This window comes from Tiliqua scincoides, chromosome 2 (genome assembly GCF_035046505.1).
Source record: "Tiliqua scincoides isolate rTilSci1 chromosome 2, rTilSci1.hap2, whole genome shotgun sequence".
NCBI lineage: Eukaryota > Metazoa > Chordata > Lepidosauria > Squamata > Scincidae > Tiliqua > Tiliqua scincoides.
Genome location: NC_089822.1, coordinates 83,850,936 through 83,878,214, shown reverse-complemented (window position 1 = coordinate 83,878,214; position 27,279 = coordinate 83,850,936). Strand labels below are relative to the sequence as shown.

The 27,279-nt window shown below is 45.8% G+C and overlaps 2 pseudogenes; both read right to left on the bottom strand.

The window, feature by feature from the left end:
- The window catches only part of LOC136638561 (zinc finger protein 91-like), a 375,674-nt pseudogene that overhangs the window by 198,885 nt on the left and 149,510 nt on the right, over positions 1 to 27,279 (bottom strand).
- LOC136642982 (5S ribosomal RNA) lies at positions 5,911 to 6,030 on the bottom strand (annotated as a pseudogene).

Genomic DNA, 27,279 nt, shown 5'->3' with positions numbered 1-27,279 from the left:
CCAGAGACTGCTATTCTTTGACCCTCCTGGATTGTAAAGTGCTGCAATCTCTGGCTGTCCCTCCCTCAATGCCTCACCGATGCTTAGGGAGCAGTGTCCAGCAACTGGCAGCAAGATAAAGAGAGACTGAGTCACTCAGTTATCCTCTCTCCTATCCTACCCCCTGCAAAATGACTTCTTCAGAGGCTCTTCATCACCAGAGGGACCCCTGAGGAAGTCCAGTTGTGGATGAAGGCAGGGCCTCTGCCAGGAATTTTATCAGGGGATACAAGGGGGAGGGGAAGGGTAAAACAGAGTGGGGGGAGTATGGTTATGGAGATTGGTAGAACGGGGCAGGGAGGAGGCAAAACAAGGTGGGGGGTGGCAGTGACAGCCAGAATAGTCTTGGGCACAATCCAACCCCTTGACTTGGGCCGGCGCAAGTCCCTTGTGCCGGCATAGGAGGGTTGCAAACGTGCTGTAAGGGGGCCTGTAAGACACGTTTGCAACTTCTCAGGAGGAAGCTGGGTTGGCACTCAGAGAAACGCTGGCCTGTGGATGCCAAAACAAGCCTCCACACCGTCTTCCCCTGCGTGGGTTGCTTTGACCTGGCTGGGCCGACTCAAGCAGGAAAGGTGGGTGGGGGAAGGCAGGAGGGAGGCATTGCTGGGTGGGGGGAGGGTGAGCAGTAGGTTGCCCTGGGGGCGGGCAAGGAGTGGGAGGCGGGGCTGGGATCTGGCAGTTATGCCAGATCCCTACCCCCATTCCTGGGAAGAAGCCGCTCCACTCTCCTTCAAGCCGCTCCACTCTCAAGATGTGGCGCAAATCGGAGGAGACTCATAGGGGCCAGCGACCCTTACTTGGAGGTAAGGGGAAATGTTTCCCCTTGCCTCTGGTTGAGCCGCTTATGGCCCCTATCATGTGCTGGATACAGCACAAACCTCTTGGCTTGCCTGTTCCCATGCAGGATAGCATTGCGCCCTTTGAAGCCTAGGTACTTTTGCAACAGCTGTACTCCCACAGCTGTGTCCCTGAGCTCCTATACACTCCTTCATGGTAAGTGGATTCACAAGCCAAAGACATACTGTAGCACACCAATTTCCTTCCAGATTTGACAGTATGTTGAGGAGTGTCATATATGCATTTCTCAGCCTGGTGCATATGGTTTGCGTCACCAGCATCCCACATGGGAAGTGAATCTGGGTGAGATTGGAAAATGTAAGATCCCAGGAAATTTAGTGCAACTTTTGACTAATACTTTTTCACATTTTTTCTACCACACTTCCTCCAAAGAGCTCAGGGCAGTGTACACAGATGCTCCCCTCCTTTTGTCCTCATAACAACCCTGTGAGGTAGGTGAGGCTGAGAGAAAGTGCCTGGCCCAAGGTCACCCAGGAAGCTTCATGGCTGAGGGGAGATTTGAACCTGGATTTTCCAGGTCTAAGTCTACCTCCCAAACCACTACACCACCCTGGCTCTCTCTTGAGTGTTTCTAGAAGGCTGGCAAAACCCTCTTGCTGCTTCCACATAATTCTAGCATAACCCATCTCTCACCAAGCACAACTGTATGCATTGGAGGGGACTGATAGGCACTACTGAGCTTATCTCCCATGTCTTCCTCTCACGTGTGCAGAGTGCCAGGGACCCTGCCATTTGCTTGGCCATTCACTGTCAAAGGAAGGCTATCACAGTCTCATTCTTCTTCATGGTGCTTATGCGCAGGTTACCCATGCTCAGGCTACATTTGCCCCATGAGCTGGCAAGAAAGCTCCCCTTCCTAGTCCTACTACTGCTATTAACATACACTTTATTTATTTGTTTGTTTATGCTAACAATACACACCAAGGCTGCAATTTTCCACACACTTTCCTGGGGCTAAGCTCCACTGAACATCATGGGGCTTACTTCTGAGTAAACATGCATAGGCTTGTGCTGTACGTCCAACTGATGTGACATTTCTAATTTTAATTCCATGTGTGCTACATCCCGTGGCCTCCATTTGATGGAGGTTGGCTTTTATTATAGGAGAAGAATAACAGTGGCTGTGAAGTTTATGCCACAATTATTTTTCTCATGTACCATAAAATAAAAGACATTTCATGTGCCAACTGAACAGCAGACAGAAGCATTCTAATTCCATCTCCTGCCAGTACCTTCAAATTGTTGTAAAATATCAGTTGACCAGTTGGCAGGCTTGCCGCCTTACAGATGCAGTGTGTTTTGGAACAAGAAAGAATTGAAGCGCATCTATACTAGTGAACATTGATATTGCAGTGACCCCCGCTTCAGTGTTGCTCTCTAACCTGTATTCAGTGAGTGTGGAGCACATTACTTCTGAGGAGAGCAAAAAATATATCAAGAACACTAGTGACATTTATCTGGCAGGGTTTTTTTCTGTTTTGTTCTTTTGCCACATATCTCTCTCAAGCCCCTCTGCCACAGCAGTCTCCTGTTGAATAAGTCGATGGTAATACTGCTAGCCCTGCCCAGCTGGTAAATAAATGGGGGAACTGTGATATTAGGGAATAGTAGCATTGTGACCACAGGAAATATTTATGTCCCTTGGCCAATGCCGGGATTCTTTTCCCCCTACAGAATGTACTTCTTTAATCCCCCCCTCTCCTTTGGAACTGCTGAAGAAGCCCAGGAGATTCCAAGCAGGACAATAACAGCTCTGGCAATGACAGCAATGAGTTAAAAGGAGAGAAAATGAGCAAGGAATTTGGCTCCAGAGGAAAATCCAGTAGCAATTCTCCACAGGCAGCAAATAATTTGTTTGAGTGCATAATTAATAGATTTGTCAGAAAGTACTTAGATTGTGAAATATTGCAAGTAGACCTCTTTCCAGATGGATTAAGATGAATGGGTCCTCCAGCAGAGTATGAAACCTCATTGCTCAGTGGCTGGAGAATCTGCCGCATCTCTAGATTTGTTTGAGTCTCTTCTTCTTTGCTCTCCCCTTTCTCTTTCTTCTCTGGCTGCGGGGGAGGAAGGGGGAAAAAAATTAAATAGAATGCTTCTAATTCCAATCATGAGTGGTGTCCTTTACCTAAAGGGCATCCAAGCAGACAAAACTAAATCAGATACTCAATAGGAAACTTTCTTGGCTCAAGAATATAAAAGGGGTGTGTGTGGGGGGGGGGGAAGAATGCATTAACAGGGCTCGGAATGGCAAAATTAACTACCCTTGCAGATCAGGAGTATATATTAGCTGATCACAAAGTCATGCATTAATCTACATGTAATGCTTTCTTTCAGCTTGTCTGAGGATGTTTCCAGCACCGGGGGGGGGGGGTGGAAACTGACCCAGGATCTTTGGCTGGATAGCAGGTCCAGCAAACCCCAGTGGTAAAGCAGATGCTTTGGGTAGCAGGCTGGGAAGGTATGGGCTGGTGAGAGTACCTCATTGGCACCCGGCACCTGCTTGCTGCTTCCCCTCAACCTGCCAGGACACTCGTCTGCTTCATTACACTCTTCCAGGTGAGCTGCTTATGCGTTGATGTCCATTTCTACTTATAAAAAACCTTTATTTTGCTGCAGGACCCTAGTCAGTGGCGGATGTGCCAAAAGTGCTGCATTTCTTCTCAGTCATCACTTTGGTTTTTCCTGAAACGCCCTGGAAATTGGTTAGGGGCTGCCATTTTTTCCCCGTCCAGAAGCTGAATCAAAATGATGCTGTATCATGATACAGCATCATTCATCGGACATTTGGGGAAATGCTGGCCAGACAAAGCCAGCTGCTGGGAATAGATCCAGCACTTGTGCTTTGTGAGATCCGGCAGATGGCTACTGCACCATTACCACACGCAGAGGCAGTGAGCAGCCAATGGGGTAGTTTGCAAGGCAAAGCACTGCTGGTCCCTGTGCAGCAATGGATGAGGGGGGAAAGGGATTCCCACCCTTGCCTTCAGGCACCAGGTGGTATGGGAGGAGATGGGGTACCACAGCCAGCAGCATGCAACACATGATTCCTGAGCCAACTGATGCTGTTCTGCAGGTGTGGGCTGCTGACATCAACAGGGGCACCAGTCCACTCAACAGCTGTGCACAATTGAAAAATACATTAATGTTTTAAAAAATGTCTTCCACTTAACAATATTCATATGTACAGAGAAATAGTGCAAGAGTTGTCCTTCAGTCATATCATTGCATGGGGGCCCGATCCTATGCTTGACCTGCCTGCATGATACAGCAGTGCCAACGCAGGCTGCTCTGCATCCCACAGGCTGGCTGGGGGACCAGACAGAACTAGGGAGGAAAGTAAAGAAATGTGTTACTTACCAACTCTGCAGCTCCCTTGTCCCCAATGGGCCAATTCAGACCTATGCAAGCTCTTTTGTTGGCATAAATCTGGTAGCCCAAGGGGGTTTGTCAGGATTAGACCAGGAGCACCTGCTGCTGCTGAAATCCTGTCCCACCCCTGGCCTGGTCTGCTTTTTCTGTCCCCAATTCTCCCCTGGCAACTTAGTGGCATGGTGGACAACTGGGAGTCCACTGGTGCTTGCATGCATCTTCTGGGCATTTGTGCTGGCGCTAGCTTTCTAGAGCTGCTGCTGAGCCAATGGCCCATGGGATGTGATGATGGATCATCATAGGACTATTTTAGGATTAGGCATTTGGATCATCATTTCCTAAAGATGAAGTGGAAAAGGATAAACTTGCCATTGGGTGAAAATGTGAATTATGAGATTCCAAATTACAGTTTATGTAGTAGCTGCACAGATAGGCTACCTATGAACCACTGTTGGGCCCAGATATCCTAGCAGCACCAACTTGCAGGTTAATAATTGTGGAACCTTCTCTAGTCTCTTTGTTTTATGCCACTCATGGCAAACAATTTTTTTTTTTTTTGTGGTTTCAAGCATATTCAGCAAATGTGTCTTTTTTCTCTCAGTCCCTGTATTAAGCAGGCTAGATCTGGCTAATTGCTTTTGATAAACTCACACACTCCATGTCTATTGAAGGGATGAGCCAAGTTTAACGGTTGCTTTAGAAAGCATCAAGGATTTGACAAGCTTTCCAGGACAGGGGGAGGAAATCAATAAATGACCAACAGTATATTAAACCCTTGCTGAAGGAATGAGCTGCTGTTTGTCTGATAACAGCAAAAATTACAGTCATAGCAGCAAGTAATTTAGATGCAGATGAGTTGTCAGCCCTGCCCTGCCTGGGGCTACAGGAGCGATGCATGTGATTTCCACAGAGCCTAGGGCTGCAAGGAGACATTACAGAGGATGTGTTGCTATCTCCAGCAATAGCAATCCCAGGTCCCCTCTCTCTTTAGGAACTTCTAATAGTACAAAAAGTGTGATGTGATGTAATTGGGTTCAGAGTCGTCCTGCTCCCACAAATGCCAGCTGGAGTAGTGGTGGGGAAATTCCAGAAAAATTCCCTCTGCAGGCCCAGGCCAAGTTGAAGCAGTGGCCTACTTTTCTGCCTCCTTCTTGCCCACTTGGTCATTTCTTTAGAGCAGGCTAGGCTTGCAAGCTTGCTCAGCCAGCCTGTTTAATGAAGCAGCTGGAGGGGGCAGGGCAATGATCCTGGAGCACCCTGCCCCCTTAACGTGACCACTGCTGCCTGCTTATTCCCATCTGACCACTTCTTTGAATAAAAGGGCTGGGAACGGTGGCATAGCAAGCGATGGCGGTGGTGTATGCCCTGGGTATCACTCAGGATCATGGGAAGGGGTGCCACATGAGGCCTAGCCAACATAACCAACCTCTTAGTGTTTTGGCAGCTTCCCGATCAATCACTGCCTGTTAGTGTTTTGGCAGCTCCCCAATTGGGAAGCTGCCAAAACACTAAAAGGCAGCACTAGTGTGATCTAGCCACTGCCCCATCCTTCTCCTTTGGAGACTCTTGTTGAGCCTCCAAAGGTTCTTGTTGAAAAAAAATGGTTGTCAACCTTCAGTCTCGAAAGACTATGGTATAAGCCTACAGCACCCGGTATTCCCAAGCGGTCTCCCATCCAAGTACTAACCAGGCCTGACCCTGCTTAGCTTCCAAGATCAGACAAGATCAGGCATGTGCAGGGTAACAGTTGCAAAAGGAGGAGGAAAGGGAGGAGCGGCCAGTCTGCAAAGCCTCTTCCTTCTCCTCTTTGGGGAGAACCTAGAAATGACATCACAATGTTGTGTAATGTCACAACATTGCTGCCCTAGCTGGGAGCAAGAGCGCTCTGTTCCCAGCATGCTCTACTCAACCTTATGTGTGTTGCCTGCTTGGCATGGACAAGCAGGAGCCTGAGATGCTGATCAGGGAGTGGGGTTGCTCTGCTTCCCCTTCCTCCTTACCTCCCCAGCATTGCTGGGAGGGTGGGTAAGAAGTAAGCCGGAAAAGCAGAGTGATCCTGCTTTGATAACTCTCCTGGAATAGGAATAAACCAAACAGGATCATTCTGCTCCCCTGTTGCTGCTTTCTCTAGCACTGCCACTGTGATTGCTTGTGGGAGAGATGCAGGAGGAAAGGGGGGTTGCTGCTGCCCCTGACCCTTCTTTGTCTGGGTGATTGAGAACAGATTTGGAGCACATGGTTAAGCATCCAAGTGGGCAGCAGAACTGGGGAGGCAACAGGTGCGGAGTGCGGAGCTACAGCCTTATCAGTCCACCTCATGACTGGGCCGGCCCTCTCCTTCTTTAGTACCATTGCAAGTCAGTACAGAATCAGTACAGAATTGGATTTCAGATGAGAGTTGACACAGACTGCCGAGATGGATAAGGTGCTTTTCCAAAAGAATTGGGGACAAAATAAGATCATTGCTGTACGGCACACTGTCTAATCTATTGATCCATCTCCTGCTTTCACGAAATGCTTCATATTTCATCATCCCCATGAAAGACAAATACTTATTATTCAAAAGGCAAGTAATTTTCTTTGATGAGTGGTGGTAGGGGGATCTGCATATGTACATATCAAGGCAAAAGGATTGCTTTCTCCATTTCCAATGTTATGATGAATAACAAAAATGAATCCGCCAATGAATAACAAAATAATAACAAAAATTATATTGCACTTATACGGTGCCTTTCATCATTTCAAGGGAGCTGCCCAGACAGAACAATTTGTTCAAATGCAAGTTCCTTTTGGTTGGAAAGCATCGCCGTACAGCATATTTCCTATCAAAAGAGAGAAAGAGTATTTTAAAAAGGTTTGTACAGACTGAATTTGACTCAGAATTTGAATTGTGTTTTTGGAAAGAGCTTAAGTGAATGTTGGATTTAGGAGGTATGTCTACAGATCTACAAATCCCTGCCCTATGTTCTGCCCTAGGGCAGTGAGGAAGATCAGCAATAGCGCTTCTAAGTACATTGTTATACTAACAGCCCAATCTTAACTGGCCATGTATCCATTGCCGGATTAGGGCTGGCTGCGGTGCAACTCAGAGTAAGGGGAATCAATTCCCCTTACCCCGTATCGCACTGCATCTGCCCAATGGAGCTACTCGGATCTGTGCCACCAACATAGGTGGCACACATCCAGCAGGCTGGTGTAAGGCCGGGCTGCTCGCGAGGGGAGTTAGGATCCAGCCTAAGTGCCAGATCCTGGTACTACCACCCTCCCAGGCATGGTCCGCCCACTGGCCCACCTGCCGGCTGCTCTCCCCTGCCCCAGAACTCCCCCATTCCACCCTCCCCCACCCTCCCGAATCCCCCACATCAGCAGCCTGCTGCTGGTGCAAACTTACCTTCCACTGTGGAGGCAATGTGGAGGCTGGATTTGGCCTCCAGAGGCTGGCACATGTCTGTGTGCTGGCCCACCAGCTCCTGAGTTGTTGCAGACGTGTCTTACGGTATGTTTGCGACATCCCCAAGACTTGTACCAGCCTAACCAGGGGTTAGGATTGGGTCATTATTAGGGAAGCATCATAATGGTGTTTGAGACCTGGACATGGTGTGACTAGGGGCAAGATCAACGCTCCATTTCATGTCAGCAGTGGAGCCACTTATGGCATTAATGTTCTGTCACAAATGTTTTGCCGTCTCTAGAAAGTGATCACTGTAGACAGTGTCTTGATGGACATTATGGGTCTTCCAGCCCTGGTGAGCAGCTATATTTCTGTTGTAATCAAATTTCTAGAAACTCATGACCTTCTGAAATGGAAAGATAATATCCTCCCTGCTCCATCTTTAACTTGGAAAGATCATGTTCTGTCTTCTAAAAATTTAATGAGTCTTTTTTATAACTAAGAATGAATACGGGGAAAAGTAAACATCTCTTAAACAAAAAGCAAAGCAAAACCTGGAGTATTTTGCATCCAAAAACCTAAACTAAGAAGAGTTTGTTTTGACCTTATTAAATACCACTACACAGAGAATGAGTAAAATTAATTCTGAAGGTATCTCTTCAAGCCTTGCAAAACCAAGAAGCTGTTTTTCCCATACCAAAGATTGATTCTTGCTGGTATATTTAAGGAGATTCTGACATGAAGAAGAGCAACACACATCACTCATTTCTTTTTCAGACATACCTGTTGAAATTCTGGTTAGCAGAGAGTATGTTGGTGTTGAGAAGAAAGTTCAGTTGTGACTTTTGATGATGCTTTCTTTTTTTAAGGGCAAACACCCCAGCCCAAGGCAACAGGCTGGTCTTCATATCCATTGTTTGATTTTAGGTAATTCACACATGGAAAATGTGACTTGATGCTACAGTCATCAAACTGTGAATATGTGTGGATGAACTAGCCTTGTTGTCAGTGTTTCCTGTTGCAACCCAGAATTTGGAGTAAAGCTCACAGTACATGCTGTGTTACCTGGGCAAGCACATAATTGTTGTCTTGTCACATGTCTATGTTCTGCTTGTATCTTCATGTATGATCTTTTCGTATTTGTCTTGCTGTTTGGCTGAACGGTCATGTGTCTATCACTTTTGCAGACAAGTGAGCGTTGGTTGCAAAGAGCAGTCACAACTGCTTCCAGTTACTTGCCTGCCAGGGAGGGTCAGACCGTCTCTTTAGTGCCCAGATGGACAGCACAGGTAAGCAACTAAGCAAGAAGAAGCAGTTGGCTGCTCCTTCCTCTGACTAGACTCACCCGCCATCTCTGGATGAAACATTGGGCCAGTGAAACTTTCCAGAGTATGTGCTTGTTCACTTTCTCTGTGAGATGCAACAAGGAGTGAATTCTATGGCACTGCTCAGAGAGAATGTGAGCTGCCATTTCTGCCTGCTTGATCTCTCTCTCTCTCTCTCTCTCTGTCTCTCTGTCTCTGTCTCTGTCTCTCTCTCTCTCTCTCTCTCTCTCTCTCTCTCTGGGTAAGACAGCAGGAAGATTGAGTTCACAGCTAGTAACAATAAATTGATGTTATACAATCCACTGTACTGGCTCCAGTCAAAACCTGTGACTGCCACACTCTGAATCTGTTGAAGTGCACACAAACCCGTCCCAAAGAGGAAACCCTGATAGACTTGTTCTTGAGGAGGTGGTAATTTGATCAGTTTCTCCCTTTTATTGTAATAGTGTTTCTTCAAAGCTTGTCCTCGGGCCTGCTCTCTGTTAACTGAACACTGTTGCCCTGTTGTCATTGCCTTGTTCTTGTTTGCCTGTTCTGCCAAGCCTCTGTCCCTTCCATTTCATGACCCCAAGTTTGAAGTCACCCAGTAGTCTTTAGAACCCCTGTTTTGTAGGATATGTGGGATAGTCTGTGTGTGTGCCTGTCTTCATATGTACAGGTATGAGGGTGTGACGGGATGTGGGCAGCTTTGCTGTCTTCCGGGAGAACTTGGCTTGATTCTTTAACTTCCTTCAAAGTGATAAGAAGCAAACTATCATCTACTCAACTAGAACAGCTAACAGGTTCTGTGGTAAATTTGGAACGAGTTGACTCTTTCTGCTTGAACTTTCACCCTAAACAAGAATTAATTGGACATCATAAACTCCTTGCAGAGCGCTCTTGCAGTTTGAACTGTGGGCATCTCCAGTCACACTTGCTTTAGAAATATGAAGAAAAACTACAGGCTCAGAGCAGAATTGGTCCCCAAGTTTTCATCTCTTCAGGTCTAGTGGTTACTCCTACTAGCAATTAAATTGCCTGTCAGGAGTAAAGCATTACTTTAAAAACAAAGGAGATGGATTACTGATAGCTGCTTGCTGTTTACCCCACTTCCAAGTGCTGACATTTAAGCTGGTCTGATTCCCCGACTCGTTCTAGCATTTTTCAAAGCAAAGCAACAGTAAAATGGATGGTCCTTCTGTCGAGCTCAGCAGCCGCTGCTCCCTTGACATTGGAAAGAGACGGCCGCTAGCAGGGCTTAAATTTTAAAGATTCAGGAGAAAAGATGGGATGCATTTATTAGGGCTTGGTGGTGGTGGGGAGGTTGGCTAGTCTTTACTACCCGAGCATATTATTCTTGAAAGCAGACCACACTGCAGTTCTTTTTTTTTTTTTTTTTGACAGAATACTGATAAGTTCCTCAGCAGCTCACTCTTAACAGCCTCATTCAGGACAGTGCTGCAGAGATGAAGGGTGATGGTATACAGTGGTCCCCAAATTGAGAGCCGTGGCTCCTTGGGGAGCTGCGGAAACCAGTCAGGGGAGCTGTGGAATCCTTGCGAAAAACCCATTGTCCTATACAATGTAAAGGATTGTAGTCCTAATGGGGAGCTGCAGCCAATGGCCAAGTAGGTCAAGGGAGCCACCAGTCAAAAATGTTTGGGGACCACTGCTGTATACACCATCTGGAGAGAGCGATTTGAAGTACTCGGTCTCTTTTTTAGAACGTATTTCAGGGGTTCTGTACAGTTGCTGAGCTACCAAGAGGAACGCAGACCACTGGCCAAGTACAGCAGCCCACCAGAGGCACAATGAACCATTTTGGCAGTCTCAAAGGCAGTGTTGGGGTTGTCCAGATCAGGCACTGGCCAAGGTCTCATACCTATCCAAGGGCCCATCTGATAGGGCCAGCCTTTGAATCAGCAGTGGCTTGAGTCAGTTGAGAGAGGCACACCACTGCCACGCCCAGCACCCCCATGTACAAAGCAATATTGCACTTAATGTACTAAGCATACAACCCACTAAATCAGGGGTGCTCACACTTTTTTTGCTCGAGAGCTACTTTGAAACCCAGCAAGGCCCGGAGATCTACCAGGGGGGAAGGAAGCATCTGACAGACACCCCCTTTGATGTATGGAGCCCCTGCTGCACCAGGTCAGAGGAGGCCCACCAAGTCCAGCTTCCTGTGCCCCACAGTGGCCCACCAGATGCTTCAGGAAGCACACGAGAGGCCTCTCCTCTCTCCCCACCCCACTTACTGGGGGCAGCCACAGGTCCCCCCAAGAGGCACATGCCCAGCCTTGCTGCACTACGGGGGGAAGAGCTCCCCACTCCCCACCCCCCCAAACTCTTTGTGGCTGCGCCCCGAGACCAGCAGGGAGAGGGAGGCGTCGCAGGTCCTCCTCGGAAGGGGCGGGGGGCTTCCCCGTTTCCATGGAGAGGGGCTGTGCGTGCAGGCGGCAGGGGGGTCGTCTCACCTGTCAGCCCCGACTGAGGGACTGGAAGGGAAGGGGAGGGTCACTCGGGGCCTCCCGCGGCTACCGCCATCAGAGCGACTCCATCTCGAACTCCCGCCCCCTGAAGAGCAGCTAAAGTGTCAGTTTCAGTGTCAGTTTAGTGTCAGCTAAATAGTCACTAGACAAAACTGACAGTTATTAACAGTTTGGAGAGACAGGACTCCGCGATCTACTCATTTTGCATCTCATCCGGAGTCCACTTCCATTACGCAGGGAGAGCCTTGAATTTCTACTGTCACCTGTATCTTTTCCTTGGTTGGCAGCCGGATGCTCTGGATGGGGTGTACTAAAGTAGTGTAGATCTCTTCCTGGCTGACAGACCCCTGAAGAACTTTCTGGCTCAAAGCCTGAGAAGGCTTACTGCGACAAGCACGGGCAATATGGCCCCTCTTTCCGCAGGCCTGACAAGTCACATCATGGAACTGGCAACTCTGATGTTCATGTGGTTCCCCACAGCTGGCACAAGGGCCCTGGCTGGAGACATCAGAGGCCTGCTGGACCCTGGGTCTAGGTGCTTGTGGTTCCTGGTGATCATTACGTCTTGACATACCTCGATTAATTCGTAGCACCTCCCCTTCTTCCAAACGGTCTGTGGCCATGTCCTCATGGTGGACTGCTTCGGCTTTTCAAGTTGTGGCTGGGCTGCGAGGCATGAATCTCCCTTGCTACATCTTCTGCTTTTCAAATGCCAGCACCTCCTTGAGAGCCTCTTGAAAGGTCAGCTCTTCCTTTGCAAAGAGCTTCCTCTGAAACCTTTCAACCCAGAGGCTGCATACGAACCGGTTGAGAAGCATTTCTTCCAGGTCTCGGAATTCACATCTTTGTGCAAGATGGTGAAGCATGGACACGTAAGCTGGAACAGACTCACTGGCAGCTTGATCTCGCTTGTAGAAGGCATGGCGGCGTGCAATACGGGACGGCTGGGGTGAGAAATGATTCCGCAGGAGGCCCACAATATCTTTATAACTGGTATCCCTTAATTCTGCTAGTGCCACAAGATTCTGGGTGATTTCAAAAGTGGCAGAGCCACAGACGCTGAGCAAGGTGGCACGCTTTAGGGCGGCATCTTTAACTGTGTTGGCCTTCAGGAAGAACTCAAGATGTTCTGCGTAAGTGTCCCATAGCTCTGGGGACGCTGGATCGAATTCCCCAATGTGACCTTGGGTGGTCATAGTGGCAGCTCAACAGATGTATGGAAGCCGGTCTTCTTTCTTTGTCTGGGGCAACAATTCCCCAGTGGTGAATCAGCTCTAAGTGGATCAGCTCTTGGTTCTAGCGTTGTTCAGCATTGAGGAATAGGATCCCACCTTTGTCACCAGTGTTATATAGTGGGTCCATGCGAATAAAGGAAGGCATAGTGATAACAGCTCAATACGTTTATTCCGTCTTCAGAACAGAACCTAGCAATGAATCTGAATGAATCTGACACAAGGCAAACACTTCTGGCTTTTATACGCTTTAGCTCCACCCAGACTCCCCATGATTGGTGCAATTGAAACATTAACTAGAGGGCCAATCAGATGGTAGGATTTCAATCCATCACCAGATTGGCCAGCAATAAGTCTGGGCCAGTTTCAATCCTGCATAACTTGCAGGATCCTGCAATAACCTGCAATAATAATAATCCTGCATAACCAGGATTTCAATCCTGCATAATTTGCATACGTAACAGAATGTAAACTGTTTGTAAGAGGCATTGTCGTGATGGAGGGAATCTGCAAACAGCAACCCTATTCCTAATCTGTTCCTAATAGTCTGAACTGACCACATCTATCATATAGGGGAGAAGTGGGGCCATACATATTTCTTCACTACACAGTGCATGGCTTGTCTGAACCAGTTCCCTTATCACTACTTAAGTGCAATATTCAATCTGTATGTAAACAGGTGGTTTGGACACCTCTTGCTTGTGCAATTAGATGATGATGAGCCAGTGTGCTGGAAGAAGAGAGAGGCATGTGTAGCGTAGTTCCCAGAGGGGGCTGGTTGTGGCATTGTACAAACCGAACCCCTCCCCCCCGCACACACAAGAAATCAGATGTACAACTGAGAATGATGAGTCACATCAGAGAGTGCACATCTGAATTACCCCTCCTACAACTGCTAAGAGATGCTCTTTGTGTGCTTGGTACAATTGTATCTCTCACTTCATGTGGGTGCTTGGTACTGGTATGGAGTACATCTGAAGTGGTTGTAAGGGACAACCCTTTATAAAAAAAAAAATATTTAATGCAGCAGACTAAGGTATGTATGCTTTGTTGGGATTACTTACCAGGTGAAGAACTGGAGAGCCTATGCAGCTCAAATAAAAATCATTCTAATATACTCTTTGAAGACATCTAGGGATTTCAACAGCCATTTGCTACCTACAGTATGGTTAGCCACAGCACTTATTCATAATTTTCTGATACACCCTTGCTGTAGTGTCACTACAGTGTGATCCTCAGCAAGTATACTCAAAAGCATGATCCATCATAAATCCAAAGCCACTTACTTCCAAGTAGAAAACATGCTTAGGATTATGGTCTTCATTTAGTAGAAATAGTATTTGATAACATGTTATTCTTTTTTGCCAGGTGGAGAATGAAGCAGCTCTTGTTAGCTAGCCTCAGCCTTTAGGATTTAGTGCAGGGGTGCTCAATAGGTAGATCGCGATCTACTGGTAGATCGCGAGGCAAAATGAGTAGATTGTGGAGCCCTGTCTCTCCAAACTGTTAATAGTAGATCGCGGAGCCCTCATCTACTATCTATAATTTCTATAAAGACTTTTCAGTGCCTTTGCCCTAGAAAGGGCCCCAGCCTTGAGCCAATTGGACTTTTGCTTACAGATTTTCAGGGCAACCGTATCCCTGTTCAGGGTGTGGGTAAGTTTCAGGTTTGTTATAAACACTTTGATGGGCTCCTGGATCTGGTGGTCATTGAGGGCCATCGCACCAGTCTCCTCGGCCTTGTGTGGTTTGATCCTCTCGGCATCCAGGTGACTGGGGTCCAGAGTATCAGCAAATTAGAGTTTGATGCTGATGGCATTCATCCTGTGCCACACAGAACTTCAGAAAGACCACCGACATCCGAGATATGAGAGGCCATTTGTGGGTTCAGCCTGAGCGACCCAGTCTATGTCCGGAACTATGCAAATGGCCCAGCATGGATCCCAGCAACCATCATTAGAGTCATTGGTCCTGTCTCATACGAGGTTGCCATCAAGGACGGCCAGACTCTCCGCCGTCATGTGGACAAGATGTGCCGCCGCCTGGCTGACTCAGCACCTGCCATGCCAATTCCAGTCCCTGGTAATCAGCATCAGGTCTTGCCACAGACCGGAGAGGTAACTCCTGATGTGTTACCGTGGGAACCGGAGACCTCCCTGGACTTATCTGAGCCACCTGATGTCAGTGCACCTATGGGGAGTCCCTCTGCCATAGGTGTGCCAACCCCAGAGCAGACTAAGAAACCAGAGGTCCCAATACCAAAGCCTTGCCGCACCTTGCGAATGCAGGTACAGCCCCACCACTCTGAGGACTATGTTTGTTAACCTTGAACTGTACTTTGGTGGGGAGGGATGTTATGTATGCAAGTTATGCAGGATCGAAATCCTGCATAACTGATTGGGCCAGACTTATTGCTGGCCATTCGGGTGATGGATCGAAATCCTACCATCTGATTGACCCTCTAGTTAATGTTTCAATTGCACCAATCATGGGGAGTCTGGGCGGAGCTAAAGGGTATAAAAGCCAGAAGTGTTTGCCTTGTGTCAGATTCATTCAGATTCATTGCTAGGTTCTGTTCTGAAGATGGATTAAACGTATTGAGCTGTTATCACTATGCCTTCCTTTATTCGCATGAATCCACATTCCATAAAGAGAAAGGGGGGGCAGAGAAATGCTAGGTTCAATTTGTCTTCATAAGCTTTTCATGTTGGGTATACACTCAGTGTAAATAATAATAATTTTATTTTTACCTTGCCTTTCTCCCCGAAGGGACTCAAGGCGGCTTACAACAGGTTAAAACAGATTTAAAACATAATTTAAAAAACAGATAAAAGCATATAACACTGTGTAAACATCTAAGGTGGTACAGCAATACTTCAGTTATAGGGGTGAAGTTAGGAAGGCCCTTAATGAAATTCACAGGCCTGCCTGGTATCTCCACAATTTTAGCCAAATAATGCTCCCCCCCAATAGCTTTTTTGAAACAATAGCTAAGGTGAGGGGACTCAGGCCTGCTGAGAGTTGGCATTGGGCCAAGGGCAAGATACCTGATTCCCCCCCATTCCTGAATTGTCCTGCAATTTGTTTTGTACTGTACAGTTTGTTTTGCCATGACCCAAGCCCCCTAGAAGCCTAGGCCCTGGACATTTGGCCACCTGCCCCCCTCTCCCCAGGCCTGAGGAAAGCAGGCCCTGCTCCTATTGTACACTGCATGGTGTACAGTCTACACAAAAGGACTGTAACAAATCAGAGAGTGCGTGTCTGAACCAGTCTAGAATATGCGTGTAGAACAGGTCGCTACAGAACAATGGCCAATGTTACTGTTGGATCCCCTTAGCAACTGCCAAGTCTCTTTGTTCCCAATCTGTATTAAAGGTTGCATGAATATATAATACCTAAGAACAAACTCCCTGAATTATAAATATATTAAACACTCAAACGGCTCCTCAGGAGCTGTTTTCAGTCACTCGGGTAAATACTGCATGTTTTATAAACTGTTTTTCCCCCTCTCATTTTGCTTGCAGCATAGAAATTAAGTGTGTGTGTAGACTGTGTGTGTATTAAGGCACAGAATACTACCTTTTAAATGACATTCAGGGAATAGATGCAAACCAAAAGGAAAGCAAGTTTTAGATACAGATTGTTATGCTTCCTAAAAGTAAGAGTTGTTTTACACATTACAAGTGGGTGGATTGACTCATTTTATGTGCAAGTGGAGCAACTCTCTCCAGCAAATAGCTTCTTTTAATGGGGCTCTCTGCTGGTGCAGCTTTTGCTGTTGTGAGTTAGTTGATCATCACGATCATCACCATGATAATGATGATGATAATGATGATTATATGGCAGGGCTTTTCAAACTGGGGCGTTGCGCCGCCCCAGCCTGCGGGCCCTGGCCCCTGCCCCCTTAAGGGGCGGGAGCAGCCTGGAGGCAGGAAGGAGGCAGCGGCGTGATCCTCAGGGGGCAATCGCTCCGCATCTACTTTCACTGCTGCAGGGAGCCCTGCTGCAGGTCACACCGGGCTCCCTGCACCCCCGGGAGACTGCAGGGGCTTGGGTATGTGTACCCAAGCCCCTGCAGCCCCCCTGAGCAGCGCGATCCTGGGGATCACACCGTTGCCTTCCCCCGCCCCTGCTGCCTCCGCCCTCCTGCTCACGCAAGAGCTTAGTGGCTTTCAAACTCTCCCAGAGAGTTGGAGAACCACTGTTATACTGTGATGCTGTTTGATAGTATTTCCTACATATTGTGATTGTGATTGACTTGGGTACACTGCGACTGCCAAGATCTGCGAGCATCTGCTCTACCGCTGTCCAGCCTCACTAAGAAAGTGTACTTACTTCCTTGACTTACTGTGGTACCTGTTGCCAAGGCTAAGCGCATTTGCATAAATGTGTGTACTCCTCTTTAAAAAGTAGATAGCCTCTTCACAAGAGGAGGAGAAAGACTTGAAGCTGATCCAGTGTTCAGCTTCCTGCTGTGTACATGGATTATGTAAGTAACACCATCCCCATGTCCCCACATTGAAGATTCGAGACAGTGAATTGGTTGACCCGTGGGCCATAACTTTATTAATCTATATGTCTGATCTACAACATTCTTAATTACTTTCAGCCAGCCTGCTCACATTCAACAAGCCCATGTTCAGCTAACTCCTGAATAGGGCTCTAGTCTTTGCTCTTACAGCCCACACACCTGAAAGGTGAATAGAAGAGGCCTTGTCAGAGTCAGTATCCTACAAACTCCAAGGCCTTAAGATCAGTGAGGGTCTAAGGGAGTCTTTACAGTCTTGGTTTCTTCTGACAATTAAACCTTATGATGCTGGTTTATGCAATATCCCCTTTACTACTCCAGTGCCTCATGTTGCCTACTAAAGTTGCTGGCAACATGAAGCATGTTCTCTCAGACCTGCACTGCTTCTGCCAGTTGTGTATTATTTGTACAAGAAAGGCATCAGGCCCACTCTGGATCCAAATTTAGGTGCGCAAGTGGCAGTGTAAAGCAGGGAAAAAAGCCCCCTTCCTGTAGCCAATTTAATAATGCAAGCCAAAAATCCCTGCTCAGCTCCCCTGACTGCTAAAACCAAGTGGGAAGGGGGCCAGCATGGCTTGGAACCGGCTTGAGAAAGACGTGGCTGCCTGAAATACCAATGCTTGCTTTTGAGTAGCCAGGCTGCTGAGACCAAACAAAGCAGAACCTCAGCAAGAGTCCCCTGCAGGTCTGCAGGCCCTGAAAGCTGCCCAGCCATGTCAAGTGCTGTGATACGGTGCTTGTTAATGAGTATAATTTGATTACATAGTGGTTTCAAAAGTTTGTACTCTCAGGGACCACACTGGATACGCAGTAATTCAGTGCTGCCTCTATACCAATTCCAGAGGGGTAACTTGCAGTAGTAAAACCAAGAATCCTGTTGTACCGGTGAACCTCCTGTATCTGTATTCAGATTCAGTATCTGCTGTTTCAATTATAAGCAGATTCGTCCCCCCCATTAACATTCCGAAGCTTACCAGTAAATGTTTCTTGCTTTAAACAGTATGCTATAAGCATTCAAGCTTATAGTGCAGACAGGCTGCTGGCAACATGAATGCCTGGGGGGGGGGGGGAACAGACCTAATGCTAAACAGAAAGCAGTTAACTTCCCATTACAGTGGTTATCATATCTACAGGGGGTCCCTGGAACAGATCTGCCATAGACACAGGGGCATGTCTGTACTTTAAAAACTAATAAATATATTGTGGCATAGGCTTTCATGGCCCAAGGTCCATTTCAGCAAATGCAACAATTCATATATAGTAATAGTATATTTACTTATTCACAGAGGTGTTTGAAAATGGTGCTATTTGCTTTACTCAGAAGTAAGTTCATTGTGTTCAATAAGACATTGGGCGAAATCCTAACCCCTTATGTCAGTGTTTTCCAGCACTGACATAAGGGCAATGCAGCTCTGAAGTAAGGGAACGAATATTCCCTGACTTTGAGGAGGCCTCCGTGAGTGACACCCAACTGCAGGATGCAGCACATGTCCCATGGGCACCGCTATGCCAGTGCTGGAAAGCACTGACAGAAGGGGTTAGGATTGCTCCCATTGTCTTACCAGCAACAAACAGCTTTACTTATTAATCTTTGGGATTGGGATATTGTGGGATATCTTGGGATTTGCATCCTGCCCTTTGACCCTTAGAGGGGCCTCTCAAGATGGCACTGTGGGTGTGCTGTGTATATTTTTCCCAAGTAAACAAACTGGCAACATCCTGAGAACATCAGCTGTTTATTTAAAAAACAAAACAAAGAAACTTCCAGTCCATGGTCAGGGAGAAATACTTAAGAGTGTTTTAAAGAAGCCCCCACACTTTCCATTGGTTCTGGACAAAAAAATACCCAGGAAAAATGCTCACCTGCTTATTCTCATACAACATATGCCACAGCAAAGTAGCAATTATTTCACAGTGGTAGTAAAACTACACAAGCACAAGTCTGTTGTTATTATCAAATGGTGTCTTTTGCAACAGTTTGGAAACAGAATTGCTTCGGCTGTTCTCCGAAAGGCTTAAAGTGCGTGGCAGTCATGGGTATCCTCAAGGCAACAAAGAGAAGCGTTAGCCAAATTTCCAACTTAAAACAATTACCTTAGCTGGAGGGAAATGCTTATTTTTGGCTTCTTTGAGAAGAGCTCTCTCTCTCTCTCTCTCTCTCTCTCTCTCTCATCTTTTTGAGAGTGCACATGCAAGAAATCACTTCTTTCTGAGTAGTGCAAGTGCTGCCTCTCTCTCTCTCTCAGCCCCCCTACAAGCACGGCAAGCAGGGGGTTGGGACTGTTAAGCTCCGGCTGTCAAAGAATCATAGCGATTTTGCCGCACACAGCAGGGAGGCAGTAAGACTCCAAGCTGTTCTCAGTCAGGAAGGGAAGTGTTCTTTAGTCTTGCACGTTCAAACACTTCCAAGAGGAAAGGGGAAGAGCAGTGTATGCGCTGAGTTTGGATCTTCACAGAGACATACACCACACATGGTCACGTAAACACAGCAATGTTTGAGATCACAGATACGATAACTGAGAAAATTCTTCTGCCCCCCTAGAAGGAAGCATATGCTGTGATCCTGCAAAATGGAGAACAGGGTTGGGAAACTATAACTATGTTCTAAGGACTGTTTCCCTGAACTTTCTTGGTTGATTCTGTTATTTATTTAGCTGGATGTTGCCATCAGTGAGCAAGGTTTTTAGAGAAGGGCAGCCCAGTCCTAAAGCCGGCGGCTCCACCAGGTGCAGCTGTACCAAAATGGCTACCACTGCATCCAGTGGAACCGCTGCAGCTGCCGGAGGTCTTGTTGGGGGAAGGGAACTCTTGTCCCCTTCTCCCAGGGAAAACCCCAAGTCCTGTAATGGGGCTTTCCAAGTCTGCGCCAGCTATTTTGCCAGTGCAGACTTGAGAGACTCATGTTGGGCCCTCTGGCCCAACACAGAGCTCAGGATTCGGAGGATTTGGAGCCCACCCCATCACCTTAAGTTCCGGCTCTGCCTCCTTCCTCTGCCATTGACCGAAGGTACTGCCAATGCTTTGTGTACAGAAAGTCCCTGGTTCAATCTCCAGTTAAAAAGGATCAGAGAACAGATGGTGAGAAAGACCTGTGTATAAAACAGATTTTGCCCAAGTTGACAATGCTGAACTAATTGGATCAATGGTCCAATTCTGTGTAAGACACCTTTGTATGTTTGCTAGGATTTGTGCTCAGATCACAGGATAAAGCTTCCCTGTTTAGTTACCAGCTGACATATGATGGACATTTTAAGCTGCTAGGTTCTCATGAAACAATTGCAATAATCATCTGGGAAAACTTAGTGCTTTGGATTCTCTACCTGCATCCATGCTTTCCCACTTCAGGTGGCCGCCTTATTGTTAGTAACTTGGTGGAATGAGTACTGTGCAACCCAACTCCATTGTAAGAACAGTGATTCAAATGTTTTATAACCTGACAGACGTTTCTGGCAAAGCTGAAAGGTATGAATATACAAGGAGTTAATTTTTATTGTTATTTTATTTTATTCTTTAATGGCATTGCAATACAAATACTTTAGTGTGAAGGTGATGAATAAATAATGCTGCTGACGTCTGCAGAAGTGGCTGATGGCCTGCTAGTGAGCTCCGGCTCTTAAGGGCTCAGTTAGATGTGTTTGGATTCAGAGGGATTGCAAAACATGGTGATCTGGTTTCTGCTGTTTGCAGAACCAAAGAGTTCAGGTGATTTTGGCATCTCTAATTGCTTATTTTACCATGCTACTACTTTTATGATAACCTAAGCAATTATAGCTCCATACTGGAGAAGTTTCAAATTCTGCTAGAAATGCACATAATTTTTTTCCCCTGAGCAACATACATCTCTGAAAGGAACTTTTCATATTAAAGTAAGCCTGAACCAGCCAAGCTTTTACAGGAGAAATACTATCCGTATCATTCATATTTCATTGCATGAAAATGATCTGTGGCTAGGCTCTTATAAAGCAGGATCTTAAGTTTCAGCTTGCAAGTCCAGATTTACGGTGTTTTTGCACCTTTTTGTTGCAGTGTGGATTGATGTGACTGGGGCTCAGACTGTACACAAAAGCATTGGAGCATCCATTTGCCTTACTGTAGGCATGTGGGCTACCAAGCCATTCATAGCTCATCAGCCCATGCATGTATCATGGCCTGCTGGATGATTGACAGTCCTCTCTTGCTTTCCCAATCTGAGGCAGAGAAACCAGGAGGCTCCTTGATCTTATGGTGTGACATCAAGCACAGTAAATGGACTGACTTGGATCATAATTTGTGCAGGTACAAGTAGAAGGAGCTTATCCCTCTTCAGAAGTTATCTCTACACCTTAACTGAATGTTGGAAGAGAGTAGAAACTCACCAGAGGTGGTGAGTTAGCTATGCCCTGTGTGCCTCATGCACTTGACCATAGGGAGAAATGTTGAACATTGAAAAGTTTTTCCTGTGGTTCTGAATCCTGGCATCCAGGGACACTTGGGAGGGGTGGCCAGGAAGTGTGTCAGCATGTGGGGAAGCCTGCTAGTCAGCATGCTTTTGTGCCTGTTCTCTTGTACACTTTTGTGCCTGAACACTTCTGAAGAGCGCAGTTGATTCTGTTCAGTGAGCTTCACTTAACCCAGTGCACAGCTGGGCTGAGAAGATGTTCACTTCAATTTCAGTGCTGTTGGTTCTTTCTTTCTTTCTTTCTTTCTTTCTTTCTTTCTTTCTTTCTTTCTTTCTTTCTTTCTTTCTTTCTTTCTTTCGGAGCCATAAATAAACAATTCCTCCTTCTTTCACATCATTTCAGCACAGCTCACTGTACAAGATGATCATCAGAACTGCCACTGTTGAACTCAGACCACTTCATGTGTTCTTGGGAACAGTATTAGAGGAACTTGTGCTTTTCCTCCCCACCTTTGGGTCACAACAAAGTGAGCCTGAAGGTGCTTGTTTACATCTGTATTAGGAGAACGTGCACCATTCATAGGAAAGCATCCCATCCCTTTGACTTGGTGTGACATGCTAATACTTCCTCTCACCATGTCTGAATATTTATTTATTTATTTATTTATTTAAAGAATTTATATCCCACCTTTCTATCCCAATAAAGGGCACATAAGGTGGCTCAGAGATAAAATCATACTTAAAACATTTAAATATATATACGAGGGTCGCCCAGAAAGTAATGCACCCCTTTTTTTTTCTCAGCCTACAGTAATGGTATGAATGCGAAACTTTAGATATACATTATTTGAATTTTCAGGAGTGCGCACACAAATTTTTGGTTTCTTCAGACAGATAGCGTAGCTGCAGCAGTGTTTCGAAATGGCATCTGTAAGTGATGTACGTTACAAGCAGCGTGTCGTCATTGAATTTCTCACTGCGGAGAAAGAAACTGTTGGGAACATTCACAAACATTTGTGTTTATGTTTATGTGTTTATGGAGAATTCCATAAACATTCACAAACATTTGTGTTTATGGAGAATCTGCAGTCGACAGAAGTACGGTTAGTCGCTGGGCACAGAGGGTGAGGCCATTAGAAGGCGGTTCGGCAGAGCTCCAAGATTTGCAGCGTTCGGGGCGGCCATCCACGGCTGTCACACCTGACAAGACGCAGCTTGCTGATGTGCTCGTTCGCGAGGACCGACGCATAATGACTAGGCAGTTGGCGCTGAAGCTGTCAATCAGCAAAGGAAGTGTGGATGCAATCATCCGTGCTCTTGATTACTCAAAAGTGTGTGCACGATGGGTTCCGCGCTGTCTTACAGTGGACCACAAATCTCTCAGAAAAAACATTTCTTCTGAGTTGCTGAAATGTTTTGAAGATGAGGGGGAAGCGTTCTTGTCCAGGATTGTGACAGGTGATGAAACCTGGGTTCACCATTTTGAAACAAAACGACAGTCGATGGAATGGCATCATCCTCAATCTCCACAGAAGAAAAAATTCAAAGCAACTGCTTCCGCCGGTAAGGTCATGATCACTGTGTTTTGGGACTGTGAGAGCGTCATACTCATTGATGTGATGCCAAGAGGCAGCACCATTAATTCTGAAGCTTATGTGAAGACATTAACCAAACTCAAGAAGCGCTTCCAGCGACTTCGGTGCCATAACAACCCAGGTGAATGTTTGATTCAAAATGATAACGCTCGGCCTCACACAAGTTTGAGGACTTCGGAACACATCACTAAATAGGGTTGGACTGTGTTACCCCATCCACCCTACAGCCCTGACCTAGCTCCCTCAGACTTCCACTTGTTTGGGCCATTAAAGGATGCCATTCGCGGAAGACATTTTGAGGATGACGAAGAGGTGATTCGCACAGTGCAGAAATGGCTTCGTGACCAGAACAAGGAGTGGTACCGACAGGGCATACATGCCCTTGTGTCTTGCTGGAGGAAGGCCATAGAACTGGATGGAGATTACATGGAAAAATAGGGAGTGTAGAAGAAACATCATTCTTTCTTGTGTGTAAGTTTCATTGTGTTCAATAAATAATTGTTGAAGAAAAAAAATGTGGTGCATTACTTTCTGGGCAACCCTCGTATAAGTATAAAAATAAGACATTTAAAAACAATAAAACACAATAAAACTTGGATCCTGAATTAAAATACATTCAAAAATGTCAGCATAAAAAGGCTTCCTTGAATAAAAAGCCCCTGCTGAAAGGACTCTAAAGCGATGGGCAGCCACCACCGAGAAGGCCCTCTTTCTTGCCGCCATCCCCTCACCTCCACTGGTGGCAGCACAGTTAGCAGGGCCACTCTCTGACGACCTGAGAGGATGGATTGGATTGTATGGAAGGAGGCGGTCCCTCACATACCCTGGACCCAAGCCGTATAGGGCTTTAAAAGTCAAAACTAGTGCTTTGAATTCAGCCTGGAAACGAACTGCTAGCCAGTGTAGCCGCCGAAGCAGCGACTCAACTGAGTCAAACTAACGAGCCCCAGCAACCAAAGAGCAGCCATGTTCTGCACTAATTGCAGTTACCGCACCATCTTCAGAGACAGTCCCATGTAGAGCGCATGGGAGCTCGTGGATAATGTCCAATGCTGTGCTCAGAGAGGGTCAATGCCTCTTCTTATGTCTGGAAAACCCTATAAGGTACCTAAAAAGTTGTTTCAAAAGTATGAGCTAACATTAAGGTCCCACTAACAATAAGAATTAAGAATTCTTCTGCTCTGGAAATTCAAGTCATTTTTTCAATATGCAGTTGATTCATTTACTGGGATTCATTTACTGGAAGTTACTGGGAAAGAATCTGTTTCTTGGGCTGGTTAATATGTGCTGGTTCTGTCTCAACCTTGGAGGACTCTTGTCTTTCCTGAGCCATCACTTTTGGCCATGACTTTCCTGTAACCTCATCCACTATTCATTGCTGCAGTTTTGACATCCTTCATATTTCACTGAGACAAGTGCTCTACTTTTGAATATCAAACCCTTTAAAAAAAAAAAAAAAGCCCTGTTGTGTGATCGTTCTCTCTCTCTCTCTCTCTCTCTCTCTCTCTCTCTCTCTCTCTCTCTCTCTCTCTGAATCACCATTAGAACACTGTTAACTTAAATTGTAAGAATGAATGGCTGTTTGCTGTTCTTTTTGGAAAACGACAAAGAATTAATGCTGTCATTTTCCAGGCATCATTGTTACATTCACTAACATCTTATGTTTGGACTGAGGATACATTTAGTATTCTTACTTATTTTCCTCTAGTAAAATGATATTTCTTCAAGTAGCTTGTAAATGGAAGCAATACGTTCATTTTTCTTAATGGAACACTCATCAAAATACCCATTTGAGAGATAGCACACTAGCATTCGAGGGTGACACCCCTTATATAGGCTTACAAACGTTTGTTCCACTAAGCCAAACTTTTCCTTGATTGGTGAATAATAAAACAAATACAATTGCCAAACAAAACAAACAAATACAATTTGTTTTGTATTTGTACAAACAAATGCCAAACAAAACAAACAAATACAATTGCCAAACAAAATATCAAATATAGAAAGAAAAAAAATAAAGGAGAAAAGGGATTTTTTTAAAAAAAGGAACATATATATGAATTTTTTTAAAGGAACATAACCATATTACTAAAGAATTTATATATACATTTCTTAAAATAGCTTCCAAATATCCAAAAACTTGTCCCTATACAATTGTTTTCTATCAGCCATAGATTCAAATACTGACAGTTAAAACGCCCTCAATCCATTGACAAATAGGGGGAGGGCTCTTGTCTTTCCAACATTTCAGAATGAGGCTTTTAGCTGCTCTAAGGGCACACAGAGTCCATTTCGGTTGTCCTTCAGATGGCTTCCATAAAGAATAAGCAGATAATTCAAGAGAATATGCAGATCACAAACAGCAATGGTTGTTTTAATACCTGGTTAATACAACTATTTAAATATCCCCATGCAAAATGCTTGTATACAAGACCAAAACACATGCCTAAATGATGCTTCAGTTTAGCCACAGCACCAACAATTAGATTCCTTGATAAAGCCCCCTAATATAAAAATGTTTTGGAGCCCAATAAACTCTTAAAAATTTTTTTGCTGCATCAGTTGCAGTTTAAGATCCATAGATATTAAAGTGATAGTAACAAACACTGTTTCGCATTGATTGTGTTAAATAGGACATTCTAGCTCTTTGTTCCATGCTTCTCTAAGACTATAAGTGTCATATTGTGAAGCAGCATTAGATACATTTATACTGATACCATAGGCTTCTTTTTCTTAGATTCAATACATATTTCTAGATTTCCACCAAGCCAAACATAACACAGTAGCTATTATGGTCCAATTAGAGCTTGATGATGCTTGCTTCTTGTCTAAGGGTGAAACCATGTGTTATAGGAACTTAGCATTTCCATGCTTGGTTTTCAAAAGCAGATAACCCACCCCCCCCAGACCAGGTCCACAGCCAGTGGGGAAAGGGTTTAACTGCTGCAGCTTGATCCAAATCAGCCCTACCCCCCAAGGCCTCCAATAGGACTACTATCAGGGGGTACAAACTTTTTTTGGGCCCCTTTCCAAAGAGGGAACTCTTCTGCAGAAGCTGTAGCCCCACAGCTGTGTCCCTGAGCTCCCATCCACTCCTTCATGGAAGCAGATCCACAAGCCAAAGAGCTCCTGGAGGAGGCCAGCTTCCTCCCAGAAGACACTGTTAAGGAATGTATGCATTCCTGGGCCTGGTGCATGTGGCTTCTGGCAGTACTTGTCGCCATGTGCCATGCACATCCCATGTAGACAGTGTGTCTGGGTGAGATTGGAAAATGTAAGTTCCCAGAACATTTCTGGGTCCCACCTTTGGCTTCTGGGCCCTGATTCTGTCCCTGCGCCTGGGTACAAATTACCCCCTTTACCCCCCTCTCCTAGGCCCAGCTGCCCCCCATGGCTGGTGTTTGTCAAGGAAAAATTCCCACTAGTCCCAGTGGATGCTTTTGTTCATTGACATATTGCAGCTTTGGGAACAACCAATTCAGACTGGGACAGTGAGGGTGAAGGGCAAGACAGTGTGAAAGCTGCCTTCTCCCCACCATGGTCCTGATTCAGCTACTATTTATTGTTAGAAAGTGAAGATGGGAGTTCTAAGCATGCACTTCCTGAAATATGTGGTTTGACCCCTTAAAACAAGGGGAAGCCACCAGGGTGTAGTGGAGAAAGTTGGGAGAGTTGTGTTGGGTTGGCAAGTCCCATTGGTCAGTCTTGCTCTAACACAGCTAATAATGGCCATTTCATATTGGGCAATACAATGGAATTTACTCTGGCACCATTTTTATTTAGAAAAGTGATTTTCAACCTTTTTCATCTCAGGGCACACTGACAAGGCACTGAAATTGTCATGGCACACCATCAGTTTTTTGACAATTGACAAGGCACACTGCACTGAAAGCAAGGACTCTCATCCCCTAGTAGCCCTACTAACAAATGATTCTCCTCCAAACTCCTATGGCACACCTACAGACCATCTACACACCTACAGACCATTATCACAATGTGCCACAGCATAGTGGTTGAAAATGACTGATTAAGAGTATTAGAATCTGTGATTGGATTGTTTTAGCCAAGGGAATTAAACTAGACAGGT